Source organism: Mustela lutreola, chromosome 5 (genome assembly GCF_030435805.1).
Source record: "Mustela lutreola isolate mMusLut2 chromosome 5, mMusLut2.pri, whole genome shotgun sequence".
In the NCBI taxonomy this organism is placed as follows: Eukaryota; Metazoa; Chordata; class Mammalia; order Carnivora; family Mustelidae; genus Mustela; species Mustela lutreola.
Window position 1 is genome coordinate 26,256,441 of NC_081294.1, and position 21,830 is coordinate 26,278,270.

Here is a 21,830-nt window from a genome sequence, read left to right on the forward strand (position 1 = left end):
CATGAATTACACAGTCCTCCCTTTATTCCATATAGGATCCTCATTTGTGTCTTTATAATTAATTCAGCACAATCAATGAGACCACTAGAAATTTAGTCATGGAAAAAATTGATAATAATGACTAAAATCCATTTAGTACCCTCAGTACAGGAGCAGATTTCAATTACTCAGCCTTTTTTTTTTTTTTCTGTAATTATTCAATTACCGCACTGGAACACAATTTACATAAAGGTATGTGTTCATTATGCTCATCTTCGTAGCAGTTCTTCTCGAAGAAACTCAGGTTGCTTGATCAGTATGTGGTGATGAATTATATTAAAGGACTTATTAGAAAGACAACAGAGTAAATGTAAGATTACAGAAGCTTCCACACAAACCATTAATGAGTATAAGCAACATGAACAAAAAAAAACAGAAAAAGTACTTTAACAAGAAAAACAGCCCTCCAACAAGAACAGTACTCTAACATGAATTCTAAATTTTATGGAGTATCTTTGCATAATGTGGATTTTGAAAAGAATGCAAGATTTCCCTATCTACTACCTCTCCCTCCAAATATGACACAGAGAAAGAGAGAGAACAAGCAGAGCTGTATCATGGGGAAGAAAGTGAACAGACAAATTCCTAAAAAGCCTTTTGAAGGCTCAGAGGAGAGGACTGAAAGGTAGGTGAATGAGAAGCTGAAATAACAAAAAAAGTCAGAGTTTTGTTTTTTCTGGCTTGGAGCAACATGAGAGAAATACTTCAGGAAGAATTATCCAGAACTAGTTCTCTATGATAAACACAAGTTTGGCAAAATAGAAGATGAGAATAAAAGGAGAATACCACTCCTCAAACCACTGAATACTTTTTCATTGTAGATAAAAAGCATCACACTGATTGTTGGAAAAATTTCTGGATTTTGAGTTTTTCCCTAACATAACCACAACTGTGGTCAGGGAGCAAAAGATGGCTAGAGAATGGTGAGTTAAATAGTGGTGTTTTCAGACAGCCAAAGACTTAATAAAGCTAACTGAAGGATTCACTCTAATAATGGGGTAATAGTCCAATACCATCATGGATCTGGAGGTGCCCCCCAAAAGAAACAAGGGTAAAATCTGGCAAAAGATGTTAACAAACTTCCAAAGAAAGAGATTAAAGAGAAAGTACGTGAATGGAAGCAGGGCACACCTCCTACTCTCCTCTCTCACCTCCATTCTACCACTCTCCTCCTCTAAGTAAATGAGGAGGCAAATATAGAATTGAGTCAAAGGTGAGGGAAATTGCAAAAAAAAAAAAAATAAAAACCAGATAACGTAGAAAGTTGTCAAGGAGAAACAATCCATGTATTTGGGAAAAGAGATGGAAAAAATAAAAGAGCCATTATACCAAAACAAAACAGGAGAACAAAACAAAATTTAAAAATAAATAAATAAATAAAATGTAAGCACATATATTCAACCCAGATAAATAATTCATTCTTGATGGACACCAGTAATCAAGAAAATCTTTATGAATTAATAAAATTAAAGATGAAAAAAATTTTTTTTAAAATTTTTTCAGAAAAGATGAAAATTTTGAAAGAAGAAACCTATAGTGAAATAATGATGAAAAATAAGGTAAAAATGAGACTGGAGAATGAACTGGAGGCAAAATTATGTTAAAACCAATTAAATATTTATGAACAGCAATTAATGAGAACAGCAAAAGACCAAAGCTGATAAAGAGCTCTAGAAAATGTTACAGAATGCAGTTTAAATAGACAAAATGATAAAAGGAAGCAAAGAGGAATAATGGTGATAGACAATAGAGAACAATCATATATAGATAAATTTGTGTCCTTGAAATATACAGAAATAATGGAATAGGGAAAAAAATCAAAGATAAGATGAAAGAACTGAATTTGCCATTTGCAAGTGCAATATACTGTTCTAGGATAATTTCACAGAAAATGATCACTACTGAGGCATATTCTACTGAAAAGATTGGACTTAAAGTATTAAACAGAAAGAATTCAACTTCTAGTTTTAGCTCCACAAGTAGAGAGCTTAAAGTCCTTACAAGAAAAGGTTAAGCAAACTGCAGATCAGTGACTCTCCTTGGGCCTATTAGAGAAGGAAGATACAGAGCAAAGTATTAACCATGCCCTCTATGGTTATAGGCAAATACAGAGGACCACAGCTGAGATCAGTTTACCTGGAACAGAGACTGTTAATGTTACAACTGGTAGTAGTGAGGAAACAGGAGGCTAGCTAAGGACAAAGTACAAGCTGGGTGGGAGATGCATGATATTCCTCTAGGAAACTTCTAATTATCTTAAGGTTAATGCCTTGTTAGAGGGAGAAACAACCCTAACTCGACAATGGCAAGGCCTCCAGTATCCTGTGAGTCCTGAACATATGAAAATCCTTTTGAAACTTCCTTTTTCCTCAACTCCACCAACTCCCAAGTATATAATCAGCCACCTCTCACAACCTGTGGGCAGCAGCTCTTGCTGCCTATGGGTCCTGTCCCCGTGCTTTAACAAAACCACCATTTCGGGGCTGCCTGGGAGGCTCAGTGGGTTAAGCCTCTGCCTTCAGCTCAGGTCATGATCTCAGGGTCCTGGGATCGAGTCCCACATCGGGCTCTCTGCTAAGCAAGGAGCCTGCTCCTTCCTCTCTCTCTCTACTTGTGATCTCTCTCTGTCAAATAAATAAAATCTTTAAAAACAAAAACACCACCATTTCGCACTAAAGATGTCTCAAGAATTCTTTCTTTCTTTTCTCTTTTTTTTAAAGATTTTATTTATTTATTTGACTGAGAGAGATTACAAGTAGGCAGAGAGGCATGCAGAGAGAGAGGAGGAAGCAGGCTCCCTGCCGAGCAGAGAGCCCGATGCGGGACTCGATCCCAGGACCCTGAGATCATGACCTGAGCTGAAGGCAGCGGCTTAACCCACTGAGCCACCCAGGCACCCTCAAGAATTCTTTCTTGGTTGTGAGCTCTGGACCTCACCCCACCAAACCTCAACTATACTTAAAACCACTTTAGTAGGAACACTTAAGTGGTAAGTATGATGAACTACTAGCTCTAGTTAAGTGTTCCTACTGATGTGGTTTTAAAGAAGATGTGGTCCATATACACAATGGAATATTACTCAGCCATCAGAAGGGATGAAAACCCAACTTTTGCATCATCATGAATGGGACTGGAGGAGATTATGCTAAGTGAAATAAGTCAAACAGAGAAAGCCAATTTTCACATGGTTTCGTTTACTTGTGGAACATAAGAATAGCATGGAGGACACTAGGGGAAGGGAGAAATGAAGGGAGAGAAATTGGAGTGGGAGATAAACCATGAGAGACTGTGGACACTGGGAAACAAATGGAAGGTTAGGTGAGCCTGGTGATGGGTATTAAGGCAGGCACAGATTGCAAGGAGCACTGGATGTTATATGCAAACAATGAATAATGGAACACTACATCAAAAACTAATGATGTACTCCATGGTGACTAACATAACACAATTAAAAAATAAAGAAAAATTCTTTGGAGGTCACAGTCTAAGGGAGAACCTGTCTTTCATGGCTTTCACCTCCAGGAACCCCACCAACTCACAGGTGAAAAACAATAAAAAGTCCCTTCATGTTTCTGGCAATTGGGAGGTAAAAAGTAACCATTTTGAAACATACTCAGAGCATTCTCCATAACAAAAAAAAATTATCATAGACTTATTCCATTTGGGGGAAGAGCAATTACTCAATTTCAGCCCCCTCTGCACTTCTAGACTCACCTAAGAGGGGAAGAAAATCAAGCAACACTTGTGAAGGTCACAACCCAGGGATATAAACCTACAAAAAGCCAGATTTAATCACAATATTATAGAACTTTACCCCCAGATTATTGCTACAGTGACAGGTCTCCAGTATGCTAACAGTGGATTATAGATGAAAGAGCTACAAATAGCAAACTCCATCTATAAAAGGGATTCTTAGGGAAATGCAAAGATAACAGGAGAAACAAAAGCAAGGACACTAGAGGAAATCCAAGGCTCTAGCATCTACACCTAGAACAAAAATTAGACACAACCCAATTCCCAACCAGATTAGTATAAAACCTCACACTAATGACATATTTACCTCAGTTTATATCACATGAAATGCATCATATCTAGCTTTCAACAACAAAAATCACAAGTTATGCTAGACAAGAAAAACAAAACAAAACATCAGTGTCAAGAGACAAAATAAGCAAGGGGTAAATTCTCCAAGAAGACAGACAACTTATAATTACCATAAATTTAATCAGATAATGGCTCCAATTGCAGCAAAGAAAACTGTCATTAGCTAACCCAGAATCACCCAAATTCAGATATCATATGGTTGGCAATTGGTTCTAATTTTCACTCTTACATGGGGTAGTTCTCATCTTATGGTGGGGATGTGGGGCATAGAGTGGAGGCACGGGTAGGTATATGGCAGGAAACCCTGTGTGTCTAAAGACACAGAGAAGCACAATGTGAGTTCCTATGTTTTCATAATTCTTGTGGGCCAATATTCCCAGATCTGGCTAACAAAAGAGGTACTAAATAACTAAGAAATTTGGAATCACTGCTGGCTATGCTGTGAATTCCAGCCAGCTAAGAGATTCAGAATTTTCTTCATTGATATTTAAGTGAGAAACTGCCATCAGGACTTGGAATGAATTTGGATTTCATTAAGTGGACATTAGAACTCCCAACTGGCTACCTATACAGACCTGCCCCATTAACTTTGCAATAGTATCTCACAAATCATATACAGTTGAAATTCTTGAACCCATTTGTTGTTCTGTGGCAAAATTTAGCTAATAACTGTAATTGAGGAAAAGTTTTTATTTGTAAAATTGATCTAAAAGTCAATAGTTCTTCTATATTTAAACATTACAAAAATATAATGGAAATATGCCTTTCAAAATTGCAACTATAGAGGGAAAATACTCAGTAATAAATTTCTTCTGTAAGAAGAAAATTAAAATGCTTCATTGGGTGTCTAGGTGGCTCAGTTGGTTAAGCATCCCATTCTTCATTTTGGTTCAGGTCATGAGACTGAGCTCCATGTTGGGCTCCGTCCTTATATGGAGTCTCTGTCCCTTCTCCCACTCTCATGTAGGCTTTTGCTTTCTCTAAAATAAATAAATCTTTAAAAAAGAAAATTAAAATGCTTAAGTTTTCTTCTTCAATTAGTAAAAATATGAGTCTTGTTTAAGAAAGGTCTAGATATTGAGAAGGTGTTAAGACATAAATTATAAATTTAATAGCTGCTGAGTAAAATACTACTAAATGACTCAGGATTTTATTGTATTTAGTACATGGGGTGGGGGGATTTGACAAAATGATTCAAAACCCAGATATCAGTTGGAGTTTCCTCAACCTGTGAGATATTTTTAGGATTGCCTCAACCCGTTAATTGCATAATCTAAAGTCATAAACCTTTCCTAAGATTTCTGTAAATTTCTGGGATCTATATCCCATGAAGTTTTTGTTTTGGGTCTCTATATCTTTGAGCAGGTTTTTTGTTTTTTGTTTTTGTTTTTGTTTTTTTCCTACAGCACACTGATCTCACTTTGATACTCAGCTCCTCTTTAGTTTTCACAACTGAAATCTGTCTCTTGAAGAATTAGTATATTCAGCAGACTTAAACTAAAATCAGTAGAACAGCATGCAAAAGAAGGATTTACATCCCATCAATGTAAATCCTTTCTATTCAGTCCCTCTCAGATTGAATTTTCCCTTCCAAAGTCCACAATCTTCTTGTTAAGCAGTGGTAACCTTCTTTTCTGATGTTTAGCAGTGACTTGGGTAACTCTTAGGAAATTTATTAAGGTATTTTCCTTCAAAGCACTGAATATTTTTAAAATAAAAAATCTGTATATAAAAATTTCAATTACTATGGATTGTTCAATACAAATCCAAAAAATTGGTTGGAGGGGGGAGAGGGCCTACTCTTAACTGATACAAAGGCAGTAAGTGTGTGTTAATTAGAACAGAATAGCACTGGCACAGGGAAAACTCATAGTGAGGGCAGTAAAATGCAAGAATCTAGATATGAAGGATCTATTGGGACTGATGGAACCATAATGGGGAGTTTGGCAGAGACTACCAGTTTGTCCCTAATAGTCTTTTGTTGACTTTTCCCATAGTTCTATCATTTTTAGGTGGGCAAATCCATGCTCAAAATGAAGAATACTTTTTCCAGCATCTTTTGCAATATGTGTAGCTAAGAATAATTTTTGGCCAACAATATTTAAGCTGAAGTGTTATCTAACAGCTTTCGGGAAACTGACTTAAAAATAATTTATTTCTACAGCTTTTCCTTGTTTTCTTCTTCATCATATCCTTCATCCTGTTGCTCAGCATACAAATGAAACCGATGTGAAGCAAACAGCACCACATTTAGACTCACATTTGATTTGGACCCTAAAGCCCCATATTTTAGAGGTCAATGAGATAGCATGTGCCTCTGAGGATTTAATGGAGTAGAGCCACTATATAAACACCAAGCTATCGGCCTCCACTGTAAAGTACAAGAACACTTTTTCTTGTGTATGTCACTTTTATTTTTAGTATCTAACTCACAGGTGAACCTAATCCTGATTCAGGTGATAAGTGTGATCAGTGGGTAGAAAGATGGATTATCCAGTAAGCAGTATTAGAAATCCAGTAAGCACTATGTATATAGGAAAAAGTCTTGCTACTTCACTTTTCAAATCTAAATTCCAGATAAATCAAAATTTTAAGCTTCAAAATTAAAAAAAAAAACCAAATCTGAGAAAGTAAATGAGACTGTTTTATTTCTTATAAATGAAATAGGCCTTTCTAGGTAGAATGCAAAACAAAAAATTCATAAAGGAAAATAATCAATTTGAATACATATGTTAAAAAATTTGTAACTTCTGTATGGATATATACATACATATTCTACAAGTGAAATAAATAAGGAATGAATATAAATATTTTCAATGTAAATGAATGGACTAATTTCTTAAATGTACAAGGAAAGACAAGCAATTTAATTAAATAATAAAGAATACAAACAGAGACTCTATAATAAAAAATCCTTAACCATTTAAAAAAGTGTTTATTTTTATTCATGATGAAATAAACAAAAATTAAAAATACCTAACAGAGAAAAAGACTAAAAATATAAATATAAAAATATATATAAATATAAGATAAATAGAGCCTCAGTGTCTTGAGGAATAACGTAAAGGGTCTATCATAATTGAAGAATGTGTTATGAAAGGAGGGGGAAAGTGAGCTAAAAAAATATTTTAAAAAATAAGGGCCCCAAACTTGCCATGATATGGCCTAACTACTCCAAGTAAAGGGCAGTGGTTGTCATTATGGATAAAACAGCAAGATTCTGCCACGTCTGTCTATAAGTAAACCACTTCTAACATAAGGTCACAGAGAAATTTAAAGTAAGATGATGGATATATAGATGCCATGAGCAACTAGTAGAAAGAAAGCTGGAATGACTATTTTAACATTAGACAATATAAATTTCTAATAATGTATGTTATCAGAGATAAGAGATATCTTTCACAATGATAAATAGGTCAATTAAAAATGGGCCAGGAAAGGTAGTAATTCTAAATGTGTATATCCCGCATAACAGAGCTTCAAAATTCATGAAGTAAAAAAATGACAAACCTGAAAGTAGAAATTAGACAAATCTACAGTGTTAGTTGCAGGTTTCAACTCTCTTTTCTCAACAATTACTCAAACATACATACATGAAATGAGTGAGATTATAAAGATGTGAACAACACTATCAACCATATTGACCTATTTCATACTTAGACATTCTATAGAAGAAGAATAATTTTATGTTCTTATGGCCCATATTCTGGGCCATAAAACAAGTCTCAACAAATTTTAAAAGACTGAGATCAAACCAAGCATAGTCTCCAACAATAAGAAAATTAAATTAGAAATCAATAATGAAAAGATATTTGGAAAAAGCTTTTTCGGAGGAATCAGCATAGTCAGTAAGGCTCTTAGAGAAAATATTTCCACTAAAGTGTGAGGCAGATGAAAGGACAATAAAATCAATTCAAGAGGATCTAAAATTGTTTTGAGCAATTCCTAATGTTCCTAATCTGGAAGCAAGTAATATTTCCCTACACACTTATATTTATATTTTCCCATTGAGTAAGTGAAAATGCTTGGTCAGTTTAAGGAAAGGATGTGTCTGTCATATAAATGGGTGTTATATGCAACTAATTAATCACTGAACACTCCATCAAAAACTAATGATGTACTATGTGTTGGCTAGTTGACTTAAAAAAAAAAACAAATGTATTATTTTGAAAGACTCGGGAATTTGTAGAATTCCATTCATTTCAGCAGAAAAACAACTACTTAGGAGAATGGGAACAGGTAAGGCAATGAGAATGATTTTTCCTCATTTGTACCTCAGTAAAAGATGAATATTATAGGGGCGCCTGGGTGGATCAATCAGTTAATCATTTGACTCTTGATTTCAGCTCAGGTCAAGATCTCAGGGTTGTGAGACCGAGCCCTATGTCAGGCTCTGAGCTGGGTGTGGAGTTTGCTTGGGATTCTCTCTTTCCCCTCTCCCTCTGCGCCTCTCCACCTCTTAAAAAAAAAAAAAAAAAGGTAACTATCATAACTATCATATCATTAAAGGAGAATATTTTAGAAATACTAAGAATTCCATCTTGGAGCATGTAACCATTTATATGAGTTTTTTTGTCTGTTTGTTTTTGTTTGTTTGTTTGTTTTACATAAAAAGGTATTTATATGAACTTTGATGCTAAAAGTTCAGATGCTAAAATCTCTTATGGGCTTCCCTACAGAAACAACTACACCAGAAACTCAGAGTATGAAAATGTGAAGTTGAAACAATACACCTAAAATAGGTCAAGTCAGTCTCTGGAGGGTTTATTTTCCCAGTTTGGATTAATACTACGATGAGCAGTTCATAACATCAGAGCTCAACAATGAGTCCTTGAGAAAAATTTAGAAGGTAGACTACTTCATCTTTGAAACCTTCTCATCTCCACTTTTTAACATCTTTCTCTTCCTTGCAATGTCTTTCTCTTTCTTGCTCTTAGAAAATCTAAAACATCTGTAGAGAATATTCCTATTGTAGTGGGAGCCATGTGAGGGTAGGTTTATATACTGGCAAAGCTTAAAGAAGCCATGAGATCAACAGAAATCAAATCTTCCCTATCCAACTTTTCATGTTTCATATCTAATTGATTTTCAGCTTACCTCTTTCTTTGATTACCTGAGAAATTTTATATTCTGAAAATACTGATATGGACAAATACAATCTTTAATTATTACTGAACAAGATACCAGAAATGTAGAGTACATTAGTCTGTGGCAGTCTGGTTAGTGATTGACCCCTGAGTTCCTAATTATATAAGGTCAAAGAGTTCTATTGACTAGGAATACAGAGCCTTCAGACACCGAATTCAGCAGGGAATATATACTCAAGCTCCATGAAAGTTTTTTTTTTTAATTTTATTTATTTATTTGAAGGAGAAAGAATGAGAGAGAGAGCATGAGAGGGGGAAGGGTCAGAGGGAGAAGCAGACTCCCTGCTGAGCAGGGAGCCCAATATGGCATAGGATCCTAGGATTCCAAGATCATGACCTGAGCTGAAGGCAGTCACTCAACTGACTGAGCCACTCAGGAGCCCAAAAGACTTAATTTTTTTAGAACAGTTTTAGGTTTGCAACAATTCAAAGGGAGGTACTGAGATTTCTCATATACTTGCTGCTCACACACATGCATAGGCTTCCCCATTATCACTCATCAGAACGGCACTTTTCTTTCCCCAAGAATGACTCTACATAGACATCTCATAATCACCTTAAGTCCATAATTAGGATTCACTCTTGATGTTGTACATTCTATGGATTTAAACAAATGTATAATGAAATATATGCATCATTATAATATTGTACAGAGTATTTTCACTGCTCCAAAAATCCTCTGTGCTCTGGCAACCAGTGATCTTTTTACTATCTCAATAGTTTAGCCTTTTCCAGAATGTAATTTAGTATATAGCCTTTTCAGATTGGTTTATTTCACTTAGTAATGTGCATTTAAGGTTTCCTTTTGTCTTTCCATGGATTGATAGCTCATTTATTTTTAATGCTAAATAATATTTCTTTGTCTGGATGTACTACAGTTTACCCATTCCTCCACTAAAAAGCATCTTATTTGTTTCCAAGCTTTCATAATTATGAACAAAACTGCTATAAACATCTGTGTGTAGGTTTTCGTGTGGATATAAGTTTTCAGTTCCTTTAGGTAAATACTAAGAAGTACATTTGCTGCATCGTATAGTAAGGATTTTTAAATTTTGTAAAAAACAAAAACAACAACAAAAAAAACCCCACCAAACTGTTTTTGAAAATGGCTATACCATTTTACATTCCCACCAGCAAAGTATGAGAGTTCCTGTTGCTCCACATCCTCGCTAGTATTTAGTTTTGTCAGTGTTTCAGATTTTGGCCATTCTAATAGGCATGTAGTGGTATCTCATCATCATTTTAGTGTGTATTTCCCTGATGACATACTATTTAGAGCTGTTCTATTTTTTTCAAACATATCTGATCAAATATTAATGATCATCATTATAATAACAATAAAAGGACTCCCATTTGCACATGGATTTAATGTGTAGATATGGTCAAAAGAGCAAGGAATATCTGTGTATTTGTCATTTTGATAATCTTAAGTTCGATGAATTATACCTTCCAGCAAATACAGGGTGTCTGTAAGTCTTAGTTTATACCTTTAGTTCCAGCATCACTTCTGGTTTAGCATTTTAGATTTCTAATTTCTTATTGAAGCATTATTATTAATACTGGCATTTAAGTAAGCTTCTTACACAGACAAATGTCAATTTATGAGTTTAACAATTTCAAATTCAATGTAGTTTTGAAGATATGACCAAACAATTTTATAAAAGAGCTTTTTTTTTTTCTTAAAAAAATTAAGGCCATATTAAAACAAACACTTCAAAAAAAGTCAGAGACACAATAATAGAGAAACAGTATATTGACTGAATTGAGTATAATTATTCTGTTGATGTAATTTTTGATGTTTGACAAACAATAGAAAGTTTCTAAAAAATTTTTGCTTTAACATGCATGGATATATTATTTTCACCTTTTGAAACTAGAACTTTGATTTTGGAAATAGTTTGGGACTAGAACCACTTTGTAGTTCTACCAATTGTATAAAATTTATTTTTCAGTCAACAAAAATCTCAAAAATTATAGAATCTTAATAATATTAGCAACCTCTCTTACTTTCAAGCATGTCCTGGCTTAGGAGATAAATTTATATAGTCACTCTAGTAATGATCAATATAATTTAACTACATGGGAGTGAGGTGGTAGGGTGATTGTTTTTGGGCTTTCAAAAAAGAAAGAAGTTTGGAAACCAGCAGTAAATTTAAAAATATTATGCTTAAAAAAAAGAGAAAAATGTTTATAACTCTCCCCTAATGTAACCATTCTTCTGAAAAAAAAAAAAACACAAAAAAACAAAAAACGAGATTCTTCTGATAACAAAAATGTGTCCATTTTCTTAAAATAACATATCTCAGTATTTTATTGTATAAGGTGCCCGAAGTACTTCATGTAGGAATTTTAAACTTATCCATGTCTGCATTTTGAGGTGAGAGTATTCCTTTACTAAGCTTGACACAAGAGCTGTTAAAATTCAATAGCTCTAGTTGTGTGACATACTCAGATCACTCTGTCTCATGGAGAACAAGGGAGATGGATGATGTATTCTGAGGACCCTCCCAAATCTGACTGGAGGCTTAGGTTTTGGGTTCTAGATAGAGTTAGAACTTTACCCTGCATTCAATTTCTGTTTGCATGTTATTTCCACTTCTAAAGCTTCAAGTCAGTTAGGAGCTTCAAAGTCTGTAAGTTATTTTCGGATTTTTCCCCCTAACAATATATTTCTCTCCAATTTTGTTCTGTAGTTTCATGTTTATTTCAACCTGGCAAAGTTCAGGTGGGTTAAAAGTAGTTGGTAACTTTAAAAGAAATGAGAGTTTCCTCCTGTATTGGAAAAAAGCAACACAGGCAATTCTAATGATATTTGAAACTGGATATGTTGGTTATTTTCCATTTTCCAGCAAATGTCTCCCTACCCTAATTTCTCAGCTCTTCTGCCTTATTTTGTACTTGGGATGTTGACCTCTATGGAGTAGTTAACCACGATCCTTTATTCTCTGGCTTTCTTTCAGGTTTTGCCAATGAGCAGCACCAGTGTTAAGACTGGAGAAAAGTTGGGATACTCATTCAACAAGAGGATATTCATATTCATTCAACAAGAGGATATTCATTCCTCTTGTACTCTCCATATTGTACTATAGTTCTGGTAGTTGTTGAGCCCCTAAGGCCACAGTTTCTCTCAGGTAGCCTTTTCCCACAGTTTCAGTTCTCATCAGCCTCTGTTGGTAGAACTGCTGTCTGTTGTTGACTCTTTAGGCCTCATAGTGACATGGTTTCTTGTTGTTAATAGTCCCCATGTATTTCAATCACACCTTTCTGGTTGCCCTGGCCCTGCTTACACCTCTGCAAATAATCTTTCCCAAAATTTATTTAATTTATTCAATTCAACCCCTTTGACCATGTCATTTGTTTCCTTTGGAACTCTGACTGGTAGACCTGATATCACCAAAATGAAATGTCTCTGAATTTCACTTCTAATTCCACACTGCTTCTACATTGCTGTTGGAAATATGAAGTATTGGTAGTTCAGGGGTTTGTTTTGGAGTCACTGGCAAGTAAAACTTAGATTTCATTAAAAATGTGCAAAGCAACATGATCTAACCTGCCTTCTAGATATTTCTGAAAGCACCCAAAATAGGGAATATTCTCAATCTATTCTATAAAAACTGCCACTTAATAATGAAGATTCTAGAAAATTTAGTTTGGGAAAACTTCTCAGTCATCACAAGTGCTAGTTTAAGTAGAAATTGTGAGTTGCCATAGGTTTTCATTAAATTAAAAATTTGAAGGCAACAATCCTGAGAGACATCCATATTGAACCACCTTCATAAAGTAGATTAAAAAGTCTACCAGTATGCCAGGCTACTCTATGGTTCCCAGTGATGACAAGGCATTTTGCTCTTATCCTTTCACTGGGAAAAAAACAAATGTAACCCAGATGCCACTTGGGACTGCTCTGACCCTTACAGAGTGTGCCAAACCCCCAGTTTCAGAACCTGGAATGTCCAGTGGCCTCCAAGTGACCTCTGCAAGTATCTGACAAACATCTAGTGGATCTTGGGTTTTCATTCCAACATCAATTAGATTCAGCATCTTGCACAGACTTAACACAAAATTTTTCTCCATTCCTGCTTCTGCAGGAAACCCAAACACATAAACCACATTATGATTTGTAGATTTCATGAAAAATTCTGAGATCACCATGAAGAAATCACTGAAAAATATACTGCCGCCTTTTCTTTGCTACCACTTTTCCTTCTTGTCTCTCCTCACTCTCTCCTCCATTTTCTCTCCTTGCTCTTTCACTCCCCCTTTTCCTTCTGCTCTCTCACCCTTCTTTGTGCTGTTTCTTCCACAAATATTTATTCACTACATATGACTGCATCTCTGCCTTTAGTGATGGTATCTACAATGTAATGTCATATCGACTGCCTTTCAAAGGAAATTCTATTGAACACGTTTTTTCTCTTCTTTAATGCACAAATATTGTATGCAAAAGCAATTACTGGGAAAATGTCCAATTAATTGCTCAGAGAAATCTAAAGCTCTACTACAAAGGGAATATGTCTTTAAGAAATTAGCTAGAGAAGAAAGTTTAATAAAAGTAATGATAACCTCTCAGCAATCAAAAGAGGCTCAGATTTTAAAATATAAAGCATTTCCAAATATTTTCTGATGGTCAGAATCCGTGAATTAATAAATCTTGGCAAAACTCTTTAGAATAAATGACTATGTACTACATGCTGGGGGCAGATAGGAACAGCAAAAATGGTAACCATTAGAATTTGCCTTTCAAAGTCAGGATCATTTTGCAGATATGTTAGTCATCCCTGTCATACGTTGAGTTCCCAGGGAAAGGACCATGAGTTGAAAATTTATTTACAAAAATGTATTAAGGGGGAAAAAAAAAAAGAAACCAAACAAGGGTGTGTTTTTAAACAAAGCTCTGTGGAGGGTAGCTTCTTTTGAATCTGCAGGATCAGAATGCGAGTTATGTTCCACCCTGTGAAATAGAGTTTCCTCATGTCAACTTTCAGTTCCTTCTGGCATGCGAACAAAGTGACTCGAACCTGAGGGCAGTCTTCCAGGGGAGAGTCACAGGGCAGGCTCTTGCAAGCAAAAGCACTCCAAAGCCAGGTGGAAGAGCACTGTGGTAATTTAAAATATTTAAATCTTCACAAAGTCTCCAACATTCTTCCCACAAAAGAGAGTCAAATTCTTCTTCTTTTAAATGTGTGCTTGCCCTAATGACTCACTTCCAATGAACAAAATGCATCAGAACTAACACTGTATGGATTCCAAGGCTAGCTCTAAAAAGGTGTTATACCCGGCTGATTCTGACTCCTCTTGGGCTAGTCTTGCCCTCAGAACTGATGTACCATGTAATAAGGAAGCCCAGGCCACATGGAGAGGTCTGGTTGACAGCTCCATCTAAGATCTAAACCTGTAGCCAGCACCAACCACAGACATGTGAATAAGGTGGATTTCTAATGATTCCATCCCTCAGCCCTCTGGCTGATGCCCCAGACATCATCGGCAGAGGCCATTCTGTCCTTGCCATGCTTGGTTCAAACTCTTGAATTGCAGAATCCATGAGCATAATAAGTAGCTGGTCTCCTGCCACCTAACTGTGGGGTAATTTGTTACACAGCCATAGGATCTGGAATAGACAGAGAGAATATAAACATCTCTGTGAGATGTTTCTGAAGGAATGTGGGTGGAGTACTGAAATCTGTGACAGTGCTCATGATACTTTTTGACCAAGAGATCGTGAATACCGTTTCTGCCTCAGGTAACTGGATAGACTCATGGGATAGTGTGATTTAGGGGAAGAATACTGGCTACGGAGTCATAAGACCTAGGTTCATATTCCAGTTTGGCCACAAGTCTCTGAATCACTTGTAAGTTTTTTTTTTTTTTTAAATCAGTAATATACACATAATTATCTCTATCTGACAAGGTTGTTTTTGAGGACTGAATAAGACAGGATATGCAAGAGTATCTGAGACACAAGTACTGTGTGTAGTATCTCAGAGAGTCTACTTTCTCCATCAAAGTGGATGCCCACTTCATAAAGACCAATGCTATTTTACCCAATTCTTGCATAGATGCACGGTTCTGTTTGCTAATAGAAGAGAGGCTCAGACTTTCTCTTTGACTTAGGACTTTTTCTAATTTAGAAGACCTTTTTCTACTTCCTTAATGATCTCAAAGGACACTCTAATCAACTTATTTTTTTTCAATACCAAATAGATGGTCTATGCAGGTAATCTCTTAAAGAACATTTACAGTCCTCCTTTTAGGGTGCCATTATTATTAAATAATGTGGCATTTTCCATTTTAGAAACCATCTTGACTGTTGGAAGCATTGTCAAAACCGTATTTGGTAAACCAGGAATGAAATGCATCCTTATTAAGTTATTCAACAATTTTAAAGTTTGCATTTGGAACCATTCACAGAGTTCTTTTTAAGCTATTAATTTCACATGAGGCAAGAAGACATGTCTAGACAAATGTTCCTCAAAGGAAGTATTTTAAAATAAAGCCTTTTCTGACATGGCTATATACTCTTGTGCCCGAACATTTTACTTTGAACTCACTTTGATATTTGCTTTCTTGAAAGCAAGCTAATGTTCTGTGAATTAACTAGACTTCAGAGAGTTCTGAATTTTACGACAAATTTTCAGGAGTGTAAAAAAACTTAGTTTTGTTAACAGAAAGCCTTTTGACAGAATATTTTTATGAAGACTTTTTTTTTTGTTTAATGGGATTTATGGGCCCATGGACATAAAAAATAATGGGGAGACCAAATGCTGGTCTTAGAAGGGTCCAATATGAATATAGTAAAAATTCAAAATAAGAACCTTTGTGATTTTTAGTGGAATATCATTTGGTTTTTGGTAAAAATGACCTGCCAAGACCATGAAATTTCAATCTTACTTGGTTTCCATACATCACTGATTTTCTCAATAAACGGTGTTTGGCCATATTAATACAATTCAAATTGTTGATTATACAAAGTAATTAATTCAGCTGAACTCAAGACTGTTATAAAACTGATGTTTGACTAATTTATCTCACCAGTAAGGGGCTTTCCAGGAAAAAGCACTGGAGTCAGTTTCAGGGCTATCTCCTGCTAATTATTTCTGTCTTCTCCAGGACTATCTCTAGAGAAGTGCCTTCATAAATCACTTCCACACAAATCTTCATACCACACTTTGAAATGTGACCCACGAAGTTGCCCCACTGCCATCATCCCTATGGCATCAGCTATGAAGAGTTTTGACTTTCTTATAAGTCTGCTAACTCATTCATTCATGCAATAAATATTGACTGAAGCCCATTGTGTGTCAGGCACCGTTCTAAGCACTGAGAATATAGCAGTGAACAAAACACACAAAATACCAGCCTTTATGATGTAAATATTACAGGATGTGGAGACAGTTGATAAGCAAACAAAAAAATGTATATGTCTGGAGTGTTGAATAGCATAGAGAAACATAAAATAGGAAAGTGAGTGTGGAGAGTAGGAATTAGTATTTTCATGGGATGATATAGGATAGCCTCACCTATAAGGCAACATTTCAGCAGAGAGCTGAAGGAGATTTCAGATACTTGGGGGAAGAACAGTCCCAGTAAAGAGAGCATCAAATACAAAACCTCTGGGGTGAGAGCTGGGTTGACAAATACAAGATATGCCAAAAAGTCCAGTGTGGTTGGAGCAGAGGGACAAGAGAGAGATCACAGAGGTGTGGACTAGACCTCACAATTAAATTCATATGGTGAATACAAGAATAAAAGGAGTCACTGAAGACAAAGTAATTAAGATATCAATAATGGAAGTCATAGAAATGCCTCCATTTAGAGGGTGGAAAAAGTCAAAGACGTAGTAAAGGATGTTAAAAGAAGATGACAATGGGACCTGAGGAGAAAGCAGTGTCACAAAGCCTTGGAAAGAAAAACTAGTAAAAGAGGCTGTTCAACAGTATCAACAGTGTCAACTGTTTCATATTCTCCTTGAAAACAAGGACTAAGTAAAAGTAAGAAAGTAAAGACTATGTAAAAGCCTTTTGATTCGGTAATTGGAGGTTACAAGAGATTTTTGAGTTTTCCCTGTAAGTGTGGATGTCAAGTTGGGAAGTAAGAAGAATGAATGGTGAAGAAAAGTAGGTATCATATGCATACTGACTTCTCTGTCTCTTTCCCCACTTCCACTACCCCACCCTTCTTTTTCTTTTGGGGGAGGGGATCAATTTAGTCATAAAGGGAAAAAGGGAGATAGGACTTCTGTACTTTAAAAGCTCATAAATTATTTGTAAGAATAGCTATTGGCTTTCCCTTTTTGTGAATATGTGGCCAGTGAAATCACCACAGAATTCAAAATCAGCACAATGCTCACAGTCTGTTTCAGCTAGGGAATATATGGTAGTGATGAAGTTCTAGAATGTAGGTGAGGTTCAGTGGGCTGAGGTCCGGAGCCGATGACCAAGAAGGAATTCTTGAGACATCTTTGGTGCAAAATGGTGATTTATTAAAGCACGGGGACAGAACCCCTGGGCAGGAAGAGATGCTGCCCTGGGTTGTGAGGGATGGCAGGTTATGTACCCTGTGGTTGGTGGAAGGTGAGGGGAAGGAAGGTATCAACGGGGTTTTCATATGCTAAAGAGGGCCTACAAGGTGCCGGGGTACTGGAGGCCTTGCGACTTGATCAGTGTTCTTTTGGCCGAGCCATTCACATTGAGCCATTCACATTTCTGCTATCAAGCGTCTTTGTTAGTGAGATTTGGGTTTAGAAGAAATTTAACTTTATTTAGGGCTTGAGGAACTGAGTTATTTGCCTCTGGAAATTGTGCTATAGATAAGGTAACATCTTTGTCTGCAGATCTCTAGGACATTTGTAAACCAAGGGAGACTCTGTCTTGCAGGATTGTGATCTCTGCAAGTTAACTATTTGTTTCTCTCTTATGGCAGTCAGGGGTGCCTGAGGAATGTCACACATTCCAAGCCAAAGGGAGGGAGCAGGTGGAGAGGGGGTGCAAGGTGCCAGCTTTTGCTTTGTCCTCAGCCAGCTTCCTGCTCCCTCATCATCAGCATACAGTGACTTTTATTAGGATGAGACAAAAATCTCTCCTTTAAGATCAAAATTAGTTTTTTTTTTTAAGATTTATCTATTTATTTGTCAGAGAGAGAGAGTACAAGCAGGGGGAATGGGAGAGAGAGAAGCAGGGTCCCCACTGAGCAGGGAGCTTGATGTGGGACTTGATTCCAGGACCCTGGGATAATGACCTAGATGAAGACAGACAACTTACTGAGCCACGAAGAAGCCCCTAAAATTAATTTTTGTGAGGGTTTTTTATCCACCCCCACCACTCACTACCTTGTTAATTTGACAGGAAGATTTAGTTATTCCAGTTCACTCTGACACATGTATTAAGACAATGGAAGTAGTATTTCTAAGCAGTTACTATTAAAATAGATCAATGATAAAGATTTTGGTGAAAGGATTAGCCAAATCTTTTTGGTTATAAAGACACTTTCTAGGTCTTAAGAAATTTTGTAATTGCTTAACAAATTTGGCAGATGTATGCTAAGGTAACTAGCAGGCACTTTGATTTTGTGCTTTGTATAATTCTTAGCGTAATGTTGACATTCAATAAATGTTATATATTAATATTAGTACTTTCCATGTTGCCTTCATTATGTTTTTATACCTTAATTAAATGATTACACTGGAAGAAAATCAGATGATTAGACAATTATAAAATCTCACCCCCAAAAGTCAAAGATCAACGTGTTAAAATCCAGTGCCACTCTTCATAATCGACCAAAGAAAGCACATTTATGGCATTACATACAAGGTGTGATTTGCTTTTCTCTCCTTAAACTAAGGAACAAATGAACATCAGATGATGTTTTTGGCTAGTTGGTCTTCCCATGATGTGCTATTAGAATACCTTTGGGTCAGCTATATTTTGTCTTCATAAAAACAGTAAGAAGTTGAACTTGAAAACTTCCCTATAAGAGAAAATTTTTATTGTAGAAACCGGTGCTATGGCTCTCTCAGGCACTGCCCCATCATAAGCTAGATCACAAAGCAGAGTAAAGGGAAGATTAATACTAAAAAGATCAATCATGCTAGTAAAGTTCTTGGTGAAGAATACTGAGAATTACATAGTATCTATTACCAATTAGGAAGGGAGGTCAGTAGAACTTCCCTAAGAGAAAGATCTGTTTAAAGAAAGGGAAACCATTCCATTCTAAATAGTCTAAATCAGTGCCAAATGTGAGGAAAGTTGAGGGTGAAAAGATGAAATAGTTTACAAAATATATATTATAAAGTCTAGAGGAAGACCCAAGGCTGATCTTAAAACAGCTTAAAACACCACTTAAAATATTCTTCTAATTGAATTTTCCAACTCTTTTAGAAAAAAAATGTGGCTTGCATTAGCTTGCATTTTGCTTTGTGACTCCTCAGTTACAGCATTAATTAGGTTTTGTTTTTCAAACTATGGTTTTCAAAAAATATTTGCATTACAATATCAAGTGGGGGTGTTCTTAGTCTTAGTTAGAATGATCCTCTAAATAGCAGGTGTTTTCCCATCACACAGGGATAAACAGGATCTTTTGGATTTAACAAAATTTTACTACAAAATGTATCACACTTTAATTGTAAATGGATTAATGATGCAATATTTGATTGACAGCAGCAAATCAGGAGTAGCTGATTAATAGTGGGGAAAACCAGGAGAAATTTGTTATGTGAATGCAAAAGTCTTTGTACATAAGAGATGTCTGATTACCACTGTGAAGAACGGATAGGTCTTCACAGAGGTATTTGGGTGGGGATGGGAGAAAGTACCATTAAGTTTTTCTTCTTTCAACAGGCTCTTGTCTTTATATGAGATACATATACCAGAAAATATTGATTGAAGGATTATTTTGGAATTTTGATACATTCAAATTCTAAATATTGATTGATATTTGTGGTATGGAAACTTCAGATTCCCTTCTTCCTTTTTCAGTATCTCCTATTCCATGTAACACCTCCAAACTAACAATATTTGAGGACAATCAGTATTACTTTTCAGACATAAAGGATTTTTATTCTCTAAATTAACTTTAAGAAACAGAATTAAATCCACCTTTTTCCTTTCAAAATTAACTTAGTTTTTGTAAAGTTTTTCCAGCGAGATAAACACAACACCAGGCAAAGTGGGTGCAAGGCAAGATTTATTAAAAACACTCTCCAGCGAAGTTTCAGGGCTTAGGAGAGGGGGAGCAGGGAAAGTTGTGCCAGGAGGAGGTGGGCACCCTCGGACGAGGTTCCGCGACTCTGGAAAGCAGAGTGGCGGAAGTCGCGCCCAAGGCAGGGAGGAGGGGGCTTTTAAGGCGTCTTGGGGAAAGCTCAGGGGTCTTTTGGCAAGTTTCCCTTATTTGGATATCCCGCCTGCTCGTTGGGATCCCATTGGTCCACAGGAGCCCGGGGCGGGGGTCTCAGATTCCTGCTTGGGCCTTTGTTCTCCTGTCGGAGCTCAGGTCTTGTGGCGGGAACTTTCGCCATCTTTAGTAGCCCTTTCTGCCAGCCCAATAGTTTTATTAGAAAATGCTCATATATACTTAGGGTAGATACTGATTAGGACCGAGATCACCTCTGGCAATGATGAAATATTTCAGTGCAATTTTATACACAGTCATATTACTCTGTTAAGTAGAACTTTAATAAAATAATTAATACATATTAGAAGAAATTTAGTCAGTCCCTCTTTAGGAAACCAATATGTTTCCTTAGGGGCACTGAGAGAAGGTGGAAGTTGCCATCTACCTATCACTATTTTTCTGCTTCTGCCTCCTAAATAGATTTACATAGCTTTTGCCTTTATGGGTGTTATGGGGTTTGTGGTATTAATTAGGATGTAAAATTTGTTGAGAGTGATTTCCCTTTAATAGCAGAATAAAATAATTTAGCCATTTATAGTTTCTAGTATTTTTATATCATGTTCTGCATGACTATAAATTTATTAGAGAAAAGCAAAACCTATGGATGTTCTTGTATTTTATAACTCTTTAAAAAAATATTTTCTCTGTTTTAAAAGACGATTTTCAGAAACAATTCCTACCCTTGTTTTAGGTTTTCTCCAAGTTACTTTAGAACATGTCATAGATTCAGTTCTGTGGAGGCATTAGCTACAAGTGCAGTCTGAGGCAGTGTGGTTAGATGTACAGCCAATTGATAGTTAAAACAACTATATCTTTTTAATTAACTGATTTCCATCTCAAATTCTTATTAAAAATAGTTGGTAAGGCAGAAAGCACTCAGGGCAGAAATTTTAGTGGACAACAATGGTTGCATTGAAGTCAGAAAGCCTTTCATCTTCAAAGTTGTCATTTGCAAGTACTGTGGATAACAAATGTTCTTCTGATCAATCACCTCCCAAAGGAAAGTCTACATATTTAGGCTTCCAATTCCAGACATTCTTTCTTCAACATCTTCTGAAGTTGATTCTGGTACCAAACCAAAAAAGATTGTGGGTTCAAACTATTCGGAAGTAATTAGGCGTTGATGGACTGTACCGTCTGCTGGCATTATGGGGG

General features: G+C 36.1%; 1 pseudogene; it reads right to left on the reverse strand.

The window, feature by feature from the left end:
• LOC131831104 (programmed cell death protein 6-like) overlaps positions 1-13,364 on the reverse strand; it is a 32,458-nt pseudogene extending 19,094 nt beyond the window's left edge.
• Between the last annotated feature and the right edge of the window lie 8,466 nt (positions 13,365-21,830).